Source organism: Neophocaena asiaeorientalis, unplaced genomic scaffold (genome assembly GCF_003031525.2).
Source record: "Neophocaena asiaeorientalis asiaeorientalis breed wild unplaced genomic scaffold, Neophocaena_asiaeorientalis_V1.1 scaffold46, whole genome shotgun sequence".
Taxonomy (NCBI): Eukaryota; Metazoa; Chordata; class Mammalia; order Artiodactyla; family Phocoenidae; genus Neophocaena; species Neophocaena asiaeorientalis.
Window position 1 is genome coordinate 12,417,012 of NW_020175393.1, and position 14,264 is coordinate 12,431,275.

At 42.2% G+C, this 14,264-nt stretch overlaps 1 protein-coding gene across 2 annotated transcripts in view; it reads right to left on the bottom strand.

Annotated features, from left to right (window-relative positions):
* The window catches only part of RCAN2 (regulator of calcineurin 2), a 244,177-nt gene extending 232,783 nt beyond the window's left edge, over positions 1 to 11,394 (bottom strand). The window contains exon 1 of one of the 2 annotated variants that reach the window (XM_024766381.1): positions 11,324 to 11,394. The gene's annotated coding sequence lies outside the window, so the exon portion shown is untranslated. Of the gene's footprint in view, positions 1 to 11,289 lie in introns of both variants that reach the window. The other variant, XM_024766382.1, reaches the window with a different exon arrangement.
* Positions 11,395 to 14,264: the final 2,870 nt, after the last annotated feature.

The following is a 14,264-nucleotide window of genomic DNA, read 5'->3' on the forward strand; positions in this document are numbered from 1 at the left end:
TGTTGTTCAGATGAGGCTACCAATCACACTTGTGCTTTGATATGTAATATGGATGTGGCACTAGAGCAGATTCTGAGAACAAGGGGCCCTTGGACAAAGTGAAAGGCGTCAAACTTACTGGGTTGGCCCAAAAGTTCATTCGGGTTTTTTACAGCGTACAAAAACCCGAACAAACTTTTTGGCCACCCCCAATTCTTGTGGAATTACTTATTTTTACAGTTAAACAATTGGGGGAGGAGAAGAAAGGCTTTCGAAACATTTGAAAGTGTTCAACCGTCAATCTTGTGCTTCCGAATTCTTTAGAATGGATCCAGTGGTCAGTTCATCTTACCACTGACTGGGTGCCCACCATATGCAAGCCCTTGTGATGAGTACGGGGGGATCACAAAATGGTCTTCACCCTCAGGGCACTTACCATCCAGAGGAGAGGTAGGTAAACAAGAAGAAAGCTGAAAGCTTAGACTCTAAGCTTCACTAAAGATGGGGGCTATGTTCTACTGGTTTCTATACCCCAGAGGCTAGCACCACACCTGGTACATAGTAGGGGTGAACAAATGAATGAATGAATACATGAGTGAATGAGCTATAAAGGTTAGACTATGTATGTGCCGTAAATACAGATACAAAAAAAAAAAAAAAGACTGACGGCTCTGCTGAGGATTCAGGGATTGAGGAAACCTGGAAAAGATAGAACCTTAAGCGCAGGGCAACAAAACTTGCCACTCCATGACTCTTTGGCATGGAGATTATTTCCAGCCGGAAACAATCAAGGACCAAAAGACTCAGGAAGAAACTTTGACCCTCTCCCTAACTGCCTGAAGAATTTAGATAGAGGGCCTATTACAGGAATAGACTGTCACCAGAAATATCTGCAAAGAATACGGGCTAAGTGTAGGGGCGGAAACTCTTAAAGATCAGAGTCCATTCTGTGTCCCACTGAGTCCGCATGACCCAGCAAACGTTTGCTTTTCCATCTTCATGTGAATCGCCATCCTCCCTGTTGAGGTCCCAAACCATCACCCCCAACATCCTCTTTTGTCTTTAGCTGAAGGTGAGGGTTTCGGCCATTTTGGCGAGTTATTCAGTTTTCCTAGGTCTCTCACAGGTACACATGTTATTAAACTTTTGTTTCATTTTCTCCTGTTAGTCTGTCTCATGTCCACCTAATTCTTAGACCTGCCAGAAGAAACTAGAAAGGTAGAGGAAAATGTCTTCCTGCCTGGCAGAAAAAAGACTAGAACTTCAAGAAGCAGAGATAGGAGATGGTCCAATTATAATTTTATACAGTTGCCATGTGCCGTAGATTAGTTCTCATTAGTAAAAATGTCCTCGTCCTGATGATTATTATGTCTAGAATTTCTACAGCATCCTATATCTGTAAATAGTATGCAACTAATTTTTAGTTTGTTATTTATTACAGGGACGTTTGATTTATTTATCAACAACCTGATGGTTCATTATTTATTTGAAAAGGAAGCTGAAGAAATAATATCTGGTCTCTAGCAGTCATGGCTTAATTATTACTACTGGTCTCCTGGGGTTCTCTAATAAGTAGCCATAAAAAAGTCAACTTGCAATTAGGAAAAGAAATGTGTATATTTGGCAGCCTTTACATTGACATGATTGACAACAGGTCTGACAGAAACTCTACAATGAAAGAAGAATAAGTTCTTCATGCTATTAGCATATTGTCTTAAAAAGAAACCACTGTCAATCCTCGGATGAGAAAAGAGTATAAGAATGGTTTGTTTCAGCAATGACTAGGATATCATAAAGGCTGCGTACAAATACCTCAAGAGTAGAAGCCCAAAAGCAACAAGAGACATCATTTCACTGATAGTTTGGAAAATCACTAAAAGGGCTGGCCTGATCAAAAAAGGAATAATTAAAACTGAATAAAAATCATCTGGCAAAGAAAACCATTATCTCAGAGATGATCTCTCACCAAACCAGATAATGAACCATTTCTACTAGATGTTCTTACATCTATCTGGATGACCTCAAATAACTACTAGGTTCTTTTTTTTTTCATATTAAAAATATTATCCTTTAGCTAAGTGTTTATGTTCTCCTGTCTGAACATCGCTCCTCTTTTTTTGCAGGAGGAAGAATATCTCTATCTTTATCTGTTTTTCCATTCTTCTGGAAGGAAGAAGTATTATTTTAGTTTTTCAAAGCCTTCGGGTCAATGAAATGAGGGTGTCTGAGAAGAATTTAGGGACAGATTCTAAAGGGAAAGTTCCCAAACTGAGTCAGAGCGAGGATTCTGCCACGATCTGGAGTCACTCCTCTGGAAATGGAGTAATTCAAAGAGAGCTCCTGGTGGATGGGGGGCAAAGCAGGAAGGCTGCTGTCATGATCATTTGGGAAATCCACCACGTCAGCCCTCCAGATACACTGAAAACAGCCCCAAACACCAGTTAGGTAAACATCTCTAACCTTTGTCATTCTTGGATTTTCTTTCCTATAAAGATATGCCCTCGAAATTTATACTGCCACAAAAAGCCCTAGGACTGGATTTCCACTAAGGTACTTCTGATTTCGTTCGGATAAAATAACCTTCACAGAGTATCGCACGTTGGCTTGAATTGTAAGACAATAGCCAGGTATGGTCGTGGGGACCTCGTAATGGTTGATCTGGGAGGAAAAGGTTAAATTAAAGGTGAGAAGAAGTACTGAAAACATGGTATATGTTTGGTCCTTCTCACTCCAGACAAAGTCCTTGTGATAAGTATCATTAAATATGAGATTTTAAAAGCAATTTTTAAAGAATAAAACTAGAAGACTCACGAGGAACCACTCCATGTGGAGATTCCCACAGGTGGAGAGTGTGAAGGCCATCTCATGAATAATACAGGGTCATTTCCTCCAGGGCTTGTCCCTGTGGCCTCCAGGGAGCTGTTTAGGTTAATAAAAATGAGCTTGAAGGAGCAGAGCCTCACAGGCAAAACCATGCAGCTGGGTTCTCCCACAGGGCCACTGTGGCCTGTCCCCCTTGTAAGCTATTAATGACTTTGCTAGCACGTAACTGAGCCCACCTAGAGCCATCCTAAATGTCTTAATGTCCTCAGTTTCCAGCTTCATGGCAAGCCTCAAAAAGTGGTTGTGGGCTGAAATCAAAGTAATTTGGATCTAGGGGCTCTTTGGGTTTAACATTTATCTCACCTCCACCCAGCACAACCTTTCCAAATCAGTCTGCACATCTTTGGGGGCTGCAAAAATCTTCCGGACCTTCCAGAATGATACCGGACCTCTCAGTGTGATTGGGAACCAGAATGAGAAGGAGATCCCCTCTCCCCATCCGTGATATCTCAAGAGGCAGAACCAAACCAAGGTCCAGCTTGTAAGCCAAGAATCTCCACAGGTACACACTATTATATATAAAATAGATAAACAAAAAGGACCTACTGCATAGCACAGGAAACTATATTCAATATCTTCTAATAACCTATAATGAAAAAGAATCTGAAAAAGAATACATATACATATATATGTGTACGTATAACTGAATCACTTTGCTGTACACCTGAAACTAACACAGCATTGTAAATCAACTATACTTCAATCAAAAAAACGAATCCCCACATGAGCTGTGGCACTTGGACACAAGGTCAGAAGGTATGCCTTGAAAATCTGACCAAGCAAATATTTCAATTTAGAGCTTCACCTAAATGTCACCTTGTCAAATTCTGAAGTTTAATACTGAACAACAGCTGTGTGTGGAACAGAAATCACCAAGAGACAGAAAAATAAGAAAATAATCCTCCCTGACCAGAATTTACCCTTTTTATAAATGGTTGTTTGTACATCAGAAAAGATCAAATGAATATCACTAATGCCCACAGCAGGAAAAAATTAACATATTCATGAATTAGTACTTTGCTTTCACTTGCCTTGTCAAGGCTGAGACTTTGCTTTTAAACAAATAAAATTTTGTTTGAACTACCATTAATTTATCAGTATTTACCATCCTCCATTTCAAAATTCATATGATGATACCTGTAACCAAATAAATAATTTATTTCTGTATAAAAGATTAAACCTCAAAAGAGAAGTATAAATTGTACTTTGTTTATACAAAACACTTGGCCAGACCTCATCACTTGGCTTTTATCTTTAATTAGCTACAGAAGTCAAAATAAAAATAAATTCTATTAATTTAGCCTGTATTTCAGATAATTTTATGTGGGAAAATAATTCACATTGGCTGTTTACCTCAATAAATTGGTCAATATAATCGACATAGTTGACGGTAGCCTAAGAATGAATGCAGGGGCTTTCTGGGGAAAGACGAATTTGATTAGCCATTAAATTAAAATCCTAGAATAATGACCATTTAAGTGACTTTTAAGAAGATTCCAATTGATTATTCTAGTTATTTCTTCAAACTGATTTACTCTGCGTCGTTATCTCATTTCACGGAAGGTGAAAAAAGAGACATACCTGTCTGGAGCTTGCCCCAGAGGCTCTGCCATCAGTGGAAGGGGAACCAGTCAAAACCAAGGAAAGCAACAATAGAACTAATGCAAATAAACATGCATATTTGATGTCAATTTTTCAGGATTTGAAAGGCACACTGAACTATTTCTCACTTAGGCAGAGATGGTTTCATTCTATTTAGTTTAAGTCAGCTTTACTAGCTCGAGTTACACACATCCATATGCCAGGTCTCTGATAACACAACCACCAGGAAAGAAGCTAATCCACCCAAGTCAACTCTCCTACAAACACTCAAGCATGTGAAATCTACCAGACGCTGACCCACCCATCCTCAACTGCCACAAAGAAAGCCCAACTTCCTTGAAGTGCTGGGTAAGCAGTGGGTGTCATCTTCGAAAAGCATGAATACCAGCCACCCCTTACACAAAGAGGGCTTACAAGCGGGGCGGAGGTGAGAACTAAATTCTCATACATTGCTTGTGGGACCGTTCATTAGTACAACCTCCTGGAAAAACCATTAAAAGCAACGTCAAAATACAGAGAAAGCCTTAAGAAGGTCCATCTATTGGAGCCAATAATTCCGCTTCTAACCAACTAGCCTGAACAAATGATCCAAAATATAGAGAAAATGAAAATCAAAGATGTTCATCGAAGTATTATTTTTGATATTCTGGATAATTGGTAACCAGCTAAATGTTACAGGGGAGAAGGTAAGTGAAGTGGGCAATATCACAGGTGGGAATTCTGTGTGGCTACAGAAAATGAGGCTCATAAAGACTGTTGACGTGAAAAGTTATTTAAAACGTTTGATGAAATGCACAGGATGCAAAACGCTATTCTCAGTCTGATTTCACAAAAATATGCACATCAAAAAGACTGAGGGAAATACACCAAAATATTAGTAATTACCATTTGCTCAGAGTAAGATGTGTGATTTTAATTCTCTCTCGTTAGACTATTCTATGTCTTCCAGAAATTTTATAGAAAGCACATATGTCTAAGAAAAAGAAAATATTTTTAAAAATCAGGGCAGAGGGTCCCTGGTTTTCTTGCTGAGTGGACAGACCGCAGCAGACACTAGGAAATACCTCTAGCCTTCCTGAGCAGATGCCATGTCCCACCTGTCACTCACGCTTGACGGAAAACCTGGTGATGATTTCCTGCCCTCCACATCATGCCTATGGCCCCCTTGACCTTGTCTTTGACTTTCTGCCTTCCTTATTTATACCGAAATACCCCTCTAGCAGCTACCTCTTCTCTGTAAACCATGCTCTCTAGCCCCCCCTTCACCAGCAGGACCCAGTTCCATGGCCTGGTCAGCTTCCTCCTGGAACAGCCTGGTTGAGTCTTGGCACTGACAACAAGCAAGTTACCCTTGAAAGAAACAGGCATCATAACACAAACTACCAAAGGACAGGGCAAGGAAATACAGTTTTCTTAACGCATTCTAAGACAAATATCATATGCTATCACTTATATGTGGAATCTAAAAAAAAAGATACAAATGAACTTATGTACAAAACAGAAATAGACTTACAGACATAGAAAACAAACTTACGGTTTCCAAAGGGGAAAGGGGTGAGGGACAAATAAGAAGTTTGGGAGTAACATATTACATACTACTATATATAAAATAGATACACAAGAAGGACCTACTGCATAGCACAGGGAACTATACTCAATATTTTGTAATAATCTATATGGGAAAATAATCTGATAAAGAATGTATATGGATGGACACATATATATGTATAACCGAATCACTTTAGTACACCCGAAACTAACACCACATTGTAAATCAACTATACTTCAATTCAGAAATAAATATAATTAAAAAATAAGAAAAAAATGCATTCTATAAAAGCATTTTATATATTGTGGACTTCCTTCGCCTCACAGACCTGGTGCTATACCAGACCCAACTGTATCTGATCTCTTGGGAGGTCCCTACTATGACAATCATCCTTAACACATTCCGTGTTTCAATGCATCTTCAAAGACCCATAGCATCGCACCCTCACGACTCTGTAAGGCGGGGAGATCAAGGATTATTTTCCTAAGTGTACCCATAAGAAAACTGCAACTCAAGAGTCTGGGCTCTGAGTGGCTCAGATCCTCCATCCTCGAAGCGTGCTCCTCTGTAAATAGTGATGATAATACCCATGTCGGGGAGTTGTTGTAAGGATTAAATGAGATATCGTATGCAGCCTGCTCAGCATCGTGTTTGGAACAGGGGCAGCATTCAACAAATGTCAATGGGAAGCTCAAGGTTACATAGCTGGGAAGCGACAGCGCCAGGCTGTGAAGCCAGGCTGTGAAGCCAGGCTGTTTCACACCAAGTCCACTCTTTTTATACTTTATTCCCAACACTGTAAGAGGAGTATTAAGGCATGGCTCAAGCCCTTACAGAACTTATAATACTTTGTAGCAGGCATATCTCAATTGCATGAGACAATAAAACAGTGATTCCCACAAAGAACTAAGGCAACGGTAATAAAGACTAGGATATAGCTCTCAAACTACACAATTCTTTTGTCCAACAGCTACCATTCCAGCCTCTTTTTATGTGTACATTCCAAAGCTCAGGAACCCCATGTTTCATCCCTGTTTCAAAGTGAGTGGATATGGGGAAAACAGATATGAAAAGAAGGCCCTTCCCATCCTGACTATAGAAAACATTTTCTGTGGGCATTCTGAACTGCAGGAAGTTTGAGCTATTTTGGGAAATTTGTCTTTAACTTCTCGAAAGTACCATTCACAATCACACATATGTTTTAAGGGACTTCAAAACAGCTTCAACTGAGTTTAAGTCTGCTTCCACCTTTTGAAAAAATCCTCAACTCGATTAATTAATTTTACCTACAACATGACACCTGGCAGTTGGTAATATAAAAGAAAAGGTACAGGACAGTGAACATTTTATAGGCAAAGGCAGAAAGTTCTCCAAGTTAGAAGCACAGCATGTGCAGACACACACAGAGTAGGAAGTCACTCGGTCTCCTTGACATTTGGTGCCATAATCGGGGAATCCAGGACCACCAACCCTAAGCAATACTATTTCTTTACAGCAATCTTGGCCTATTTATCTGACAAAAGAAGAGTGTAAAACTTTGTGTTGTGGAATGTTGACACTTTTTCATATCTAAGAGGGTAATTTATCAATGCATACTTGAGATGCATATTCTGAAAGGTATTTAATGGGCTGTGTGTTTTCATATTCCCAATATATACTACTTTCTAAGAGAGAGAGAGAGAAATGATGATCACTAAAGGGTGGTCCTTAGCATAACTGTGAAGTAGGAGGAGTTTATCTTTGGAAATACTCTACCTCCCTTTTCTGCATGTCTGTTATCCTGGGTGACCAGCGTTGATCAGGAAACTAAGTCTCATGGAATTTAAGTGACACATCTAAAATACAGAAACCGGACAGTGACTACGGAGATTCCTCCACTGTGGTGCTCGTCTGGGTTTCCCCTGCCTGAACTGGGCTCCCCCAACCTTAGGCACCCGCATCAGCTCTGGCACTATGGACCACTTACCATCAAGCTGTTAAGGACAGGTCACCACTTGAGTTCATCCTCTTAGAATAGGAACAGGTCCCATTCCTATTCTGAAAGGGACCAGGCAGGCATGATTTTAACCCAAATCTATGGCTCGAGTAGTAAAATTTGAGACAGGATGGCAGGACTTCACAATGCCCAGACTCTTTAGAGATCATCTAGTCAACCTCTTCCCCCACGAATATGCAGATTTAAAATAACTAAGGCCTGAGAGGGGATGGGATTTTGCAGAGGTCACCCAACAAATCAAGTGCAGGGCCCGGATGAGAGCCAGAACTTCTCACTCACTCCCATCCTCTTTTATGGCATCAGCTACAAACATTCAAACACAGGGTAAAAATACACATTCTAGGCTAAATAGGAATGATTTCAAGGTTATTAATTCACACTGGCTATTCAGAGTGCTGACCAGACCGCCTGAGCTTGAACCCTGGGTGCCCTTCTTACTAACTGTGTGACCTAGATAAGGTGCCCTCTCTTTGCCTTGGGTTCCTTAACCGTCACACGAGAATAACAATAGTATCCGCCTCGTAAGGTTACCATGAGGATCAAACGTGATAATCTGTGTAGAGCTCCACCTTCTTTATGCTTGGCATAAAGTAAGCACTGAATAAATGGTACATATTGTTGCTATCGTTTGAATTATTACCATTATTACTAGTTCAGATAATTGACAGTTAATACTTTCACTCTGGGGGAAGAAGGCAGCAACAACTCCCTGCTGTCAAATCATCTCCTTCTTCTCCAAAGGCAGCACTAGACAGTCTCAGGAATGAAGGTGAGTCAGATGAATGGAAGTTAGCACCAGGAATGAAGAAATTACCTTTGAAAATAAAAGTGCCTACAGAGTATTTTTATTTGGATGTTCAAAGTCAAACTTCCCCACCTTTCTCAAAACAACTCTTTCTCATTTTATAGTTGACCCTTGTACAACTCGGGGGTTAGGGGCGTTACACATACCCCCTTCTAAGAGGAAAATCAGAGTCTTGCTATCTCTGCCTCGAAAACAAAGGAATTGGTAAATGACTCACCCAAGGGCAGGAAGCTGAAACAGTTTGGAGAGAATCAGGACTCAAACCCCAGGTCTTTTGATCCCATACATGGTGATCTCTAATCACAGCTCAAACCCGTGTTGTTCAAGGATCAACCGTACTTCCTTCCCCCCCACCCCCCGGTTTGGCTGAGATATAATTAACATAAAACACTGTATTCGTTTTAGGTGTATGTATATATTGTGAAATGATCATCATAATAAGTTTAGTTGACATCTACCATCTTACATAGTTACAAATTTTTTTCCTTATAATGAGAACTTTTAAGATCTACTCTCTCAGCAACTTTCAAATATACAACACAGTATTGTTAACTATAGTCACCATGCCGTACATTATACCCCCAGAACATATGTATCTTATAACTGGAAGTTTGTACCTTTTGACCACCTTCACCCACTTGCCCATCCTCCACCCCTCGCCTCTGGCAACAACAATCTATTCTCTGGATTTATGAGTTTGGTTTTTTTAGACTCTACATATAAGTGAGATCACACCGTACTTATATTTCTCTGACTTATTCACTTAGCACAATGCCATCAAGGTCCACCCATGTTGTTGCAAATGGCAGGGTCTCCTTTTTATGGCTGAATAATATTCCATTGTATATACATATATACCAGATTTTCCTTATCCACGCATCCATCAGTGGCCATTTAAGCTGTTTCCATATCATGGCTCGTATAAAAAATTCTGTAATGAACATGGAGGTGCAGATATCTTTTCAAGTTAGTATTTTCATTTTCTTTGGATGAATACCCAAAAGTGGGATTGCTGGATCATGTGGTAGTTCTATTTTTAATTTTTTGTGGAACCTCCATACCGTTTTCCATAGTGGCTGCACCAGTTTACATTCCCACCAACAGTGTAGGAGGGTTCCCTTTTCTCCACATTCTCACCAACACTTATTTGTGTCTTCTTCAGTTTCTTTCATTATTGTCATAGTTTTCAGGGAACAAGTCTTTCACCCCCTTGATTAAATTTATTCCTAGGTATTTTATTCTTTAAGATGCAGCTACAAGTGGGATTGCTTTCTTAATTTCTCTTTCTGATAGTTCGCTATTTTAGTGTATAGAAATGCAACTGATGTTTGTGCATTGATTTTATGTCCTGCAATTTTACTGAATTTGTTTATTGGTCCTAACGGTCTTTTAGTAGAGTCTTTAGGGTTTTCTATGTATAATATCATGTCATTTACAAAGAGACAGTTTTACTTCTTCCTTTCTGATTTGAATGCCTTTTTTTTCTTGCCTAAATGCTATGGCTAGGACTTCCAGTACTATACTAAAGAAAAGTGGCAAGAGTGGGCATTCCTGATCTTACAGGAAAAGTTTCAGTTAAAAGTCCCCATCTTTCTTAAACCTAATCATTCTCCGTGACTTCCTATCTCAGTACAAAGCCTGACCATCCATCTAAACATCTTAAGCTTCTCCTTCCACACTACCAGCCACTTGGTGACCTAGAGCCACTGATTCTCACTCTGAAATGGTTTTCTGTAGATCTCTCTTCTCTTTCCCCATTCTACCTGGTTCAGGCACAATTAATTTTACTTATTTTTTTTTTTTTGGTCTGGACCGCTTTAGTGGTCTAAAATCTGAGCTCGTTCCTCTTTGCAACCCCACCTACTCACCGCCTCCAAAGTAACTTTTGCAAGATGAATTAGATCAAATCATTTCTCCCATACAGGCTGCATGGCTTCTCCTCCTCTGCAAGGTATATTCATAGCCCAGGCTCACTGAAACACCTCCTCCCAAACTTTCCTGCCACCTCCTCACTGCAGAACACCCACAAGTTCTTTGAACGTGACCTTTCTTTCAACGTGGAACACCTAGCTCTTTCTCTATAGAGATGCAGTCTGAACATGAACTTCTCTTCAAGCTCTTCCAGATTCCCTGAACCCTTTCTTCCCTGGGCTCCCACTGAGCTTGTTCCTATCTCCACTAAACACTCACCATGCTGATCATTATCACTTAATTTTCTTATCCTTTTCTGCTAGATTGATTTCTGAACAACATGGGCCTCATTCTTGTAGCCTCTGGCACAGGGACTACATAGCACACAGTAGGTACTTAACAAATTAACTGCTGAGTAAACTGAGTAGATGATACAGAAAATAAAAGGAATGGGAAAATGAGACCTCAGTGACAAAGTTGATCTCAATAAAGCTAATTTCTGTAACATACATGACTAACTACAAACGATTATGCAAGTACTTTTTAAAAGAACGTGATGCGTACTTGCAAATGACAAAGCTCTCAAGTTCCCACTTACGTCCGTTAACTGTTCATCACTGGAGAGAGAGCCACATCCTCCCTAATTTCGCTGGGTTCTGCAGGAGCTGCAAACAAGGCATTTGGAAAGCTCTTAGGATCCTGTAGCTTTAGTTGAGGATACATTCCCTCATAAAATTCTATGGACTGGACTCAAGTAGTAGGTGCTCAGTAAATGCTGATTCGATTTGCAGTGGATTTGAAAGCAAAGAGCAACTCACATTTCAGACTAACTCAACGCAGTGACTGATTGTACTTAAGAAAATAGCTCTGAGGCTAAAGCAAATCAATGGGAGACTGAAAAGCAGCCAAATGTTCACTCCCCTGCCTTGTTCCACAGTCGATGCTTGTCTGCTTCTTGATCCTTTCTAGCTTCTAGGTTTTTCTTTTCTTTTTTTTAACATCTTTATTGGAGTATAATTGCTTTACAATGGTGTGTTAGTTTCTGCTTTATAACAAAGTGAATCAGTTATACATATACATATGTTCCCATATCTCTTCCCTCTTGCATCTCCCTCCCTCCCACCCTCCCTATCCCACCCCTCCAGGAGGTCACAAAGGACCAAGCTGATCTCCCTGTGCTATGCGGCTGCTTCCCACTAGCTATCTACCTTACGTTTGGTAGTGTATATATGTCCGTGCCACTCTCTCACTTTGTCACAGCCTACCCTTCCCCCTCCTCATATCCTCAAGTCTATTCTCTAGTAGGTCTGTGTCTTTATTCCCATCTTACCCCTAGGCTCTTCATGACCTTTTTTTTTTCCCTTAGATTCCATATATATGTGTTAGCATACGGTATTTGTTTTTCTCTTTCTTCTTTACTTCTGACAGACTCTAGGTCCATCCACCTCACTACGAATAACTCAATTTCATTTCTTTTTATGGCTGAGTAATATTCCATTGTAAATATGTGCCACATCTTCTGTATCCATTCATCTTTCGATGGGCACTTAGGTTGCTTCCATGTCCTGGCTATTGTAAACAGAGCTGCAATGAACATTGTGGTACATGACTCTTTTTGAATTATGGTTTTCTCAGGGTATATGCCCAGTAGTGGGATTGCTGGGTCGTATGGTAGTTCTATTTTTTACTTCATTGTGTTCCTGGAATGGAGGGGGTCAGTTAGCAAGTGTTGCCCTGTGCCTGTGATACATTTGCCTGTGTTTTGTGTTGATGTAATATGTGTGAAAGTTGAGCTGCGTTATTTAAAATGTCCTACTTTTCCTAAAGCCTCCCCTCCGTATGACAAGTGGGATTCTGGCTTAGGGAAGAGAGAAGGGTGGACTGGAATGCTCTAGCATCTTTCATCTCCAGTTGTGGGATATATGTTAAAGGGAGCTCAGAAACTTTTGTTTTTACTGAAAGGATACTTTTTAAAAAAAAAAAGCGTAGGCAGCAGACTCATTAGATGTCCACTGAACACTTCTATCCTAACGTACTAAATAGGAAAGATTCAAAGCATGCACTCTGCTATAATTCATTTTGGGATAAGACAAAGACAGCAGTGCCTTGGAGAATAAATCATTAACTAAAGTCAAACGGAGACACCCTGGAAACCAGTGAAACCAGGAGGCAGCCGAGGGATCAGGCAGCTGGGATTTTCCTGTTCCCTCTAGTGACTTCTAGAGAGAAGCATCCCACAGGCAGGAGGAACTCGGCACACTGCGCTCCCTTCTATTTCACTTTTCAAACTTGAAGTTATTTTTAGATGACCCAAGCCCGCTAATCCCAGGCAGGACAATTCCCAGCCCGCTGCGTCTCAAAGCACCTTCCCCTCCCCAGCACTTTCCTTAAAGCACTGGGAAAAGAGGCTCCGATTTCCCGTTTGCTCTCTGCGTACAGACCACCTCCCCTAATCCCCTCTCCAAATCTCAGTCCCGGGGACCACAGGCGTCATTCCCGCTCCTCCACTTATGCACCTGCTGCTGCTACTAGAAAGACGAACCCCTGGGCCACTAGGACTGGGGAAGGGGCTCCTTGAGACCCGCGCCCTCTAGAGGGGGTCAAGGGACCTCGGTCCTCACGGCCGCCGCGGGAGCTGAGAACTGGATCTGGAGACCACCCGCCGCCACGGCCACCGCCCCCGGCCCAGCCCCATACCCCGCCCGCTCTCGAGATGGGCGCGCCCCCAGCTCCGACTCATCGCGCCAACCTCCAATCAGACCCCGGGAAACCGAGAGCCCCTGTCTGGCCTCCTCTCCTCCCCTCCCGCCTGACCCCGCGCCCTTCCCGGTCCCCCACGCACTCCCCTTCCCGGGCACTCCCCCTGCCCTCCGCCCCGGTGCCCAGGAGGGGGTGAAGACCCTCTGGGGACCGAGTTCAGGAGACGGTCCGTAGGAGTCCCGGGGGGAGGGGCTCCTCGGGGTCATGGCCGGGGTGGTGGCTTCCTTGAGGGTCGGAGTGGGCAGGGGGCTGATGCTGAAGCTAAGGGTGGCTGGGCAGCGACAGCCGGGAAGAAACTGATAGAGAAGCAAACTGTGGGTGGGGAATACTGAGCTGATGGAGCCCCCCTACTCCGGCTAACTGAGGAAAGGTCGAGAAGCCCCTCGAGGGAGGGCCCTGGGGCGCTGCGCCGGGTGGGCGCAGGCACCCGGTGGCTGGCTCCCCGGCCCCGCCCCGCCCTCGCGGGGGAAGGTGCCCTGCGCGGGCCGTGGCTTTGCCAGGTTTCCCAGCCACCAGACCTGGGGACTGAGGGCTTCAAGGACTCCTATTGTGTGAGAGCCTGTGACACAGGAGTGGGTGGCATCCTACGGTATCGTACAGTAAAAGGTTGAATGTGAAACAGAATCTTGGGTAGATCTGTCGCTCAACAAACTTAACCCCGGTAGAGGTCTCTGCTTTACAAAATAAAGCAGTTCAGAGCCGTGGCTTACGGGTGCCACCCGTACGGATAGAGTTGAGTCTCATGGCAAGAGAATGCCAATAGTGTAAAATATATATAT